The sequence below is a fragment of the Nuphar pumila genome, chromosome 6 (genome assembly GCF_984573655.1).
Source record: "Nuphar pumila chromosome 6, dmNupPumi1.hap1.1, whole genome shotgun sequence".
In the NCBI taxonomy this organism is placed as follows: Eukaryota; Viridiplantae; Streptophyta; class Magnoliopsida; order Nymphaeales; family Nymphaeaceae; genus Nuphar; species Nuphar pumila.
Genome location: NC_143254.1, coordinates 109770674 through 109779561, shown reverse-complemented (window position 1 = coordinate 109779561; position 8888 = coordinate 109770674). Strand labels below are relative to the sequence as shown.

The following is an 8888-nucleotide window of genomic DNA, read 5'->3' as shown; positions in this document are numbered from 1 at the left end:
CAGTACTTGACTAAGAACCACTCTCTGTTTTCATAACCAAGTGAGAATCCTTAGTTCATTGGAGATACTGAATGGTCCCATGCTATGTGCTCCAATACTTATTACGTTGAAATGGCATGCAATAAAATGAACAAACCTGAAAATACAGATAGTTTTCCCCTTCTTTTTCACAACTTTTTTTTAATAATTTGCCTTGCAGTTTAGGGATGGCAGTGGACCTGGGGAAAGCGGGGCCCCACCCCGCCTCGCCCCGTTTGGACTGGGGATGAAGGATATGAAACGGGGATGGAGGCGGGGACGAAGGTTAAAATCCATCCCCGTCCGGGGGTGGAGGCGGGGATGGACGTGCACTTTTCCCCGCCCCGCCCCATCCCCGCCTCATCCCCGCCCCGACCACTTTTCCCCGCAATATCCCCGCCTCATCCCCGTTTGAACCGGGGATGGAGGACATGAAACGGGGATGAAGGCGGGGGTGGAGGATAAAATCCATCCCCGCCAGGGAGGCGGGCGGGGGTGGAGACCTTGTCCCCCGCAAGTCCTGCTGTATGGTTTTGGGCTTCGTGCCATTGGGCCGATTTGTTTTTTTATTAAATAAGTATAATATGCTTCGAATTAACCTCATCTGGTCGTTGTAGTATAGTGGTGAGTATTCCCGCCTGTCACGCGGGTGACCCGGGTTCGATCCCCGGCAACGGCGTCTTTTTCACTTTTACTTTTCCTTTGTCTTCCATAAAACAAAAAGGACTTTTCCTTTTCCTTTTGGCTCGATATTATCGGGCTTCTTTCATTCTCATGGTCTTCAGGTCCGCATTCAATCTGACCCGTTTGTGCTTTTTGCATGTAAAACCTCCGTCGGATCTGTTTTGGATTTGGGTTTTTGGACTTACTGCTGAAAATTTGGATTTGCTTCGTCCGATCCCCGGCAACGGCGTCTCTTTTTTCACATTCACTTTTCCTTTTTCTTCGATAAAACAAAAAGGACTTTTCCTTTCCCTTTTGGGTCGATATTATCGGGCTTCTTTCCTTCTCATGGTCTTCAGGTCCCAATTCAATCTGACCCGTTTGTGCTTTTTGCATGTAAAACCTTCGTCGGATTTGTTTTGGATTTGGGTTTGGACTTACTGCATAAAATTTGGATTTGCGTGCAGATCAAACCATAACAAAAATCCATTTTAAACACGTTTTTTTCAATAAAACTGAAACTCAGCCTTTTTAAAAAACCCGGAAAAAATACGTTCTTTTGAGAGAAGAGTTAAGAACACGGAAATTTATATTTAAACAAAATACTTTTCCGAAAAAACTCAATTACAAATCTAATTGGATCAGACCTTGATTTCAGATCCTAATTTTTTTTTAATCTAAATATCATTGTTACTCTACCCTAACTTATTTTTCGTGAGAAAATCTCATACATTTGTCAAATTTTTTACCCTGTTTTATAAAATTAACATCAAATTAAACCCATATATATCGGGTGCGGATTTTTTTCTACTCATTTTTTAATGTTGTCTTTTGAACGTAGAACCTTTCAAATAATGTATTCAGTATTTAACAATTTTTAACATTTCACGTCTTGCTAACTATGGATCAGACGACGAAGCAGGTTATATGTTCCCCCCTCGGAACACGTAGGTGCGTGTTCTCGGGTCTGAATGAGCGCCACGTATATAAGCATGTGGGGATTGTTTTCCCGTGTGTGTCTGCATCACTTAGCATCGAAGTCCGGTGCTTTTGCAAAGACTTAAGTACCCTTTCCCACCATTAGCGTCATGAAACGACATTTCGAGTAAAGGACAAAAATGTCCTCCCGCCAGAGTTTGCAAATACTTAAGTACCCTTTCCCGCCATTAGCGTCATAAAATGATGTTTCGATCAAAGGACAAAAATGTCCTCCCGCCAGAAAGGGTTAAAATCATCATCCTTTTCGCCCTAAGGAGTAAAGTTCTCTGCTTTAACAGGAGCTTCTCGCAATATGTCACCCTAAACATTCTGGATCACCCTTTGATGATGCACCATCTACTGTAACAGTAGCTCCCTTTGACGATGCAACCTTTGCCATCATCTGCTGCCGTTGGAGCACCCTTTGCCATCATCTGCTGCCGCCTGAGCACCCTTTGCCGTCGTCTGCTGCATCTACCTTCTAGGTGTTTCTCCTCCAATGTCGGATTAGCAAAACTTGTGTCCTAGAAGGTGATTTTTGTATAAGTTTTCATTATATAAACAAATTGATTTGTAAATCCGAATGCTAAATCTTACAAGTGGTTGTACTATACATGCTAAATAACACCTATTTTCATACTCAAACAAGAGTCGTGAAAGGCAACGATATGTACTTATGGAGGCTAAATTTCTACAACGATTTGTAAGTTTAAAATTAACAAAGAGTTATACATTTAATACAGTAGTGATTTGTTCGATGCAACAACGATTTATACATTTGAATCAGTAGCAATTTACGATTTGTGATTCATGATTTATACATTTAAAGCAGCAATGATTTATACATTTAATGCAATAGCGATTTATGATTTACAACGATATGTACTTATGAAGGGTTCGATTTCTATAACGATTTGTATGTTTGAAGGAGCGCTTTGTACGTTCGATGCACCAACGATTTATACGTTTGAAGCAGTAGTCATGTGTATTTATGATTTATGAAGTTATCACGATTTGTACTTAAGTTTGCTAAATCGTACTACGATGTTTACTTAGGAAGCAAAAACATTACAATGATATGTACTTATGAAGGGTGTGATTTGTACAACGATTTATATGTTTAAAGCAGCAACGATTTATACGTTTGATGCAGTAGCGATGTGTAAATATGAAGTTACCTCGATTTGTACTTAAGTTTGCTAAATTGTACTACGATGTTTATTTATGAAGCCAAATATTACCACGGCTTGTAATGTTGGTGATTGTGTAACGAATGTGATAATTTGTAATACTATATACTTGGGAAAGCGGTTGTAACATACAATGATGCAGTTAAATTTATGTGTTGTGCATGTTAGTAATGACTACAATTCATAAGACAAGAAAGCCTTCGCCGTTTGAGGGGATGACTCTTGGAGAAATCATCCGCCAATTCGATATATATGAGGGTTATGTAAACAACATTGAGAATGAAAAAGACAGAAACAAATTGTTGGATATTTATTATGTTGAGCCTGATCCATCAGATATTAAAGATGAAAAGCAAACGAAGAAAGATGAGGAAAAACTAAAGATGAAAAAGAAGAAGGATGATGAAGAGAATGAAAAGCAAAGGAAGAAGGAGGAGGAGAATGAAAACTACGCGCACTTATGAGGCAAAAGGATTTCTTTCTGCCGACCATGCAAAATTAAATCTATATGCACATCATTCTTCATGTTATCTGTCATGATCGTCAGTTCCATCGCACTATACTATGCATCGAGTTGTTATTTACTGTGCCAATAAAAGAAATGACTTATCGTATATGTGTGTTGACAATAGCGATTCAAGAGATAGTAATTTAATGACATCTACGACGCTGCAAAGCGATTTCAATTTTAATCGCTAAATGAATAGCGATTTGAATACGCACATCGCCACCATAATCGTGCAACAATGTAAATGTAGCACACATACGTTTCAATATCATACAATTGACACTAACAAACACATAATATGTTACAAATCGATATACATATCGCATAATATATTACAAATCGATACAGAAATTTAGCTTAATAGCTTACAAATCGATATTAACAAACAAAACAATATCTCGCAAATCGATAGCATGTTACTACAACCGCAATTTGCGTTATACTATTCTAATATTTTTTATACAAAGGCAAATCATTGTTACTTACATAGACGTCATTGCTTAAATCGCAAACATCACAACCGAAATCTAGGTCTCACAATGTATATCGATTTTTGACAACGAGAGGGATGTGAATGACGTTTCTTTTACAAATGAATGACAGATATTTTCATAACAAAGGCAAATCGTTGTGGCGATTTATGATTTATGATTCTTGATTTACACATTTAAAGCAACAACAATTTATATATTTAATGCAGTAGAGATTTATGATTTATAAAGTTACCAAGATTTGTAATCAAGTTTGCTAAATCGTACAACGAAGTTTAATGTCGAAGTCCAAACGTTACAACTATATGTACTTATGAAGGGTGCAATTTCTACATTGATTTGTACGTTTAAAGCAGAAACCCTAAAACCCTTAATGCCTAAACCCTAACCCTACAACCTACAACCTAAAACCTAAACCTAAATCCTATACCCTAAACCCTTAATATCTTACTAAACCCTTAACCTAAACCCTAAACACTTAATATCTTACTAAACCCTAAACTCTAAACCCTAAACCCTAAACCCTAAACCCTAAACCCTAAACCCTAAACCCTAAAACCTTAATATCTTACTAAACCCTAACCCTAAACCCTTAATATCTTACTAAACCGTAATGTTAAACCATAAACCCTTAATATATTACTAAACCTTAAACCCTAAACCCTTAATATCTTACTAAACCCTAACCCTAAACCCTAAACCCTTAACCTAAACCCTAAACCCTTAATATATTACTAAACCCTAAAACCCTAACCCTAAACCCTTAATATTTTACTAAACCCTAACCCTAAACCCTTAATATCTTATTAAACTGTAATGCTAAACCATAAACCCTTAATATATTACTAAACCTTAAAACCTAACCCTAAAACCTATACCTAAACCCTCGATTATGAAGATGATTTGTTATATCGATTTATAAGCTATAAACATGAATTTTTATATCGATTTGTATGATATTTGATCATCGATTTACGTTATACTATGATAATATTTTCGTAACAAAGGCAAATTGACTAAACATTACAATGATAATAAAGAGTAACAAAGTCGTGTTCTCCTGTGGACGTAGGTCTAAATGACTAAACCACTTTACATTGCGTGTTCTCTATCTTCTCTTCTCATCTTATTTTCTTTGAATATGTGTTGAATTATCTCAACATGGTATCAGAGTTAAGCGTCAATCTCTTCTTTCATGCCCTCTGATTGCTACCTTCTTTCAGACATCATATTGTTGAGGTATTATGCCTCGCTTGCTGATATAGAGATAAGATTGTTATTGTTGAACTGTCTGCTGGAAGATTGGTTGCATGACATGTTTCTGCACTCAAGTTATTCCAAGCATTCTACTCACCGTCTGCTGCAGACATTGCTCACTAATCTGACGTCGTGATCGTGCTGATCTCAGGCCCTTGTTGTGCCAACCTCCCCTTCTGTTGCAGACACTGCTTTTTTATTTGACATTGTGTTGTGCAACCACCATCATTTGTTTGTTGTAGATGTTGAGGTTGTGTTGTGCATATTGATTGCCATGATGAATAACAGTCAGACTGCCAATTTCTCGGCTAGTTCAATTATCGCTTACGTGCAAATCAACACGTCTCTCAAAATCACTACCGTCCTATTGAATGTGTATAATTACATGACTTGGCTAAATCAGCCACTCTTGTTCTCAGCGACAAATCCAAACTGGGGCACGTTACGGGAAAGAAACCCAAGCCTGAAGAAATGGATCCCCACTTCGAGGAATGGGAGTCGAGTGATCATATGGTTATGGCATGGCTCTTAAATTCTTTGGAGCAACGCATCTCTGAAGGTTTTTTATTTCTCGATTATGCTAAATCTATTTGGGATTCAATTTTTAGGAATATTATTTATCCTGTTGCCATAATTTGAGAATCTACCTCTATATGTATCTCATTCTGGTGATAATAAAGAGTAACTAAGTCGTGTTCTCCCGTGGACGTAGGTCTAAATGACTGAACCACTTTACATTGTGTGTTCTCTGTCTTCTCTTCTCATCTTATTTTCTTTGAATATGTGTTGAATTATCTCAACATGGTATCAGAGCTAAGCGTTGATCTATTCTTTCATGCCCTCTGATTGCTACCTTCTTTCAGACATCATATCGTTAAGGTATTGCACCTCGCTGGCTGATATAAAGATACGATTGTTCTTATTGAAGTGTCTGCTAGAACGTCGGCTGCATGTCGTGTTTCTGCACTTAAGTTATTGCAAGCATTCTACTCACCGTCTGTTGCAGACATTGCCCACTGATCTGACGTCGTGATCATGTTGATCTCAGGCCCCTGTTGTGCCAACCTCTCCTTCTATTGCAGACATTGATTTTTGATTCGACATTATGTTGTGCATCCACCATCATCTGTTTGCTGTAGATGTTGAGGTTGTGTTGTGCATATTGATTGTCATGATGAATAAAAGTCAGACTGTCACTTTCTTGGTTAGTTCAATTATCGTTTAGGCGCAAATCAACACGTCTCTCAAAATCACTATCGTCCCATTGAATGCGTATAATTACATGACTTGGGCTAAATCTGTCACTCTTGTTCTCGATGGCAAATCCAAACTGAGGCACGTTACGGGAAAGAAACCCAAGCCTGAAGAAACGGATCCCCACTTCGAGGAATGGGAGTCGAGTGATCATATGGTTATGACATGGTTTTTAAATTCTTTGGAGCAACGCATCTCTGAAGGTTTTTTATTTCTCGATTATGCTAAATCCATTTGGGATTCGGTTGTTAAGAATATTATTTATCCTGTTGCCATAATTTAAGAATCTACCTCTATATGTATCTCATTCTAGTGATAATAAATAGTAACTAAGTTGTGTTCTCCTATGGATGTAGGTCAAAATGACTGAACCACTTAACATTGCGTGTTCTCTGTCTTCTCTTCTCATCTTATTTTCTTTGAATATGTGTTGAATTATCTCAACATGGTATCAGATCTAAGTGTCGATCTCTTCTTTCATGTCCTCTGATTGCTACATTCTTTCAGACATCATATCGTTGAGGTATTGTGTCTCGCTTGCTGATGTAGAGATATGATTATTCTTGTTGAACTGTCTGCTGGAACGTCGACTGCATGTCATGTTTCTGCACTCAAATTATTCCAAGCATTCTACTCACCGTCTGTTGCAGACATTGCCCACTAATCTGACGTTGTGATTGTGCTGATCTCAGGCCGTTGTTGTGCCAACCTCCCCTTCTGTTGCAGATACTGCTTTTTGATTCAACATTATGTTGTGCATCCACCATCATCCGTTTGCTGTAGATGTTGAGGTTGTGTTGTGCATATTGATTGTCATGCTGAATAACAGTCAGATTGTCAATTTCTCGGTTAGTTCAATTATCGCTTAGGCGCAAATCAACACGTCTCTCAAAATCACTATCGTCCCATTGAATATGTATAATTACATGACTTGGGCTAAATCTGTCACTCTTGTTCTCAGCGACAAATCCAAACTGGGGGCACGTTACGGGAAAGAAACCCAAGCCTGAAGAAATGGATCCCCACTTTGAGGAATGGGAGTCGAGTGATCATATGGTTATGGCATGGCTCTTAAATTCTTTGGAGCAATGCATCTCTGAAGGTTTTTTATTTCTCGATTATGATAAAGCCATTTGGGATGCAGCCAAAGACCTATGTAGCCAACAATATAACATGGCAAAAAGTTATCAATTGGCTCAAGATATTCATAACATAAAGCTTGAAGAAACACCTTTCAGCGAATATCTAGGGTGCCTGAGAGGTATGTGGGTTGAGTTTGATTCTTATATTCTGCCTATTACTGTTGTTGTTTCTTTTAAAAAATGAGAAACCAATAAAGACTCTTTCAAATGCTTGTTGAGCTGGGACCAACATATGAACAAATAACAAGTCAGATCTTAATGTCTTCTGAATTGTCATTTCTAAGTATAGCCTGTGCTACAGTCATGCGTGAAGAATCATGCCGAAAAGTTATGAATACAAAGAATAAAGAAATTGATGAAAGCAGAGCTGCCCTTGTTGTTAAGCATGATGAAGGGCAACAAAAATTTGCTCAGAAACACTGAATCTCATAAATCAAAAGAAAAAAATTTGTTCTGCACGTTTTGCAAGAGAGATAACCACTCCATGGAACGTTGTTGAAAACTCAACAAACGCCCGAATAACTTCAGAGGCAAACAACAGGTGAATGTAGAAAAGTTGGAACTAAATGAGGAAACTTTAACAGTGGAAAAGCTCAAGTTGATACTTCAAAGTTTTGCAAAGAACAATATGGATGCTCTTGCAACCAAGGAATCAGGTATATTTAATAAATCTGGCTCATGTTTTGCTAATTAAATGATATGATATTGGTGGTGCTGCAGTTGATTCACATTCATATCCTCTTTGGCTCTAGCACCTCCTATAGACATAGTTGCCAATTTCCAGAATTGATAGCTTCCACTTTTTCAAATGCATGAACTCCCTTGGGCTCGCAGCTCTGAAACAGAGCCTTAAGGTAATGCAAAAATTTGTAAATGATTGAACATAACTTCTATGTCTCTATTCAAGGTCATCCAACTAGATCCATCAAGTATCAACATAGAGACTCCATACCCTTGGCGAGAGCCATTTTGCCTAGAATGTATCACTGGCGATGTGTGGTTCTGTGTTCGGGCCGAACACTTTATAAAGTGTTCGTCCCTTTTAAGAAGGGGGGCAGTACACTGGGGGCCCCACTTTAATGTGGGTGGGAAGGGGGGCAGCCACTACGTAGCTCCCCCAAACACTTTATAACTGTTCTGCCCCTAACACTGGATCTGCTTCCCACAGGAACCAGTTTTCGACTAGCTAGGTTGACTAGTCACGTAAAGCGAGCACCTAGGCATGCTTTCAACTATCAACACACAGACACACGTATATACATGCACATAGGGTTGGGAAAAGAGATGATCCCGTTGTGGTTCAGCTCGTGCAAGGGTAGTAAACGGCTTGTTTGAACTGAAAAAATAGGCTCAGTAAACCAAAACACGAATAGTAGTGTTTGGTTTA

At 38.3% G+C, this 8888-nt stretch overlaps 1 non-coding gene across 1 annotated transcript; it reads left to right on the top strand.

Moving 5' to 3' along the window:
- Window positions 1-625: 625 nt before the first annotated feature.
- Window positions 626-697, top strand: TRNAD-GUC (transfer RNA aspartic acid (anticodon GUC)). The gene has a single exon. It is a non-coding gene; the product is annotated as a tRNA-Asp (tRNA).
- Window positions 698-8888: the final 8191 nt, after the last annotated feature.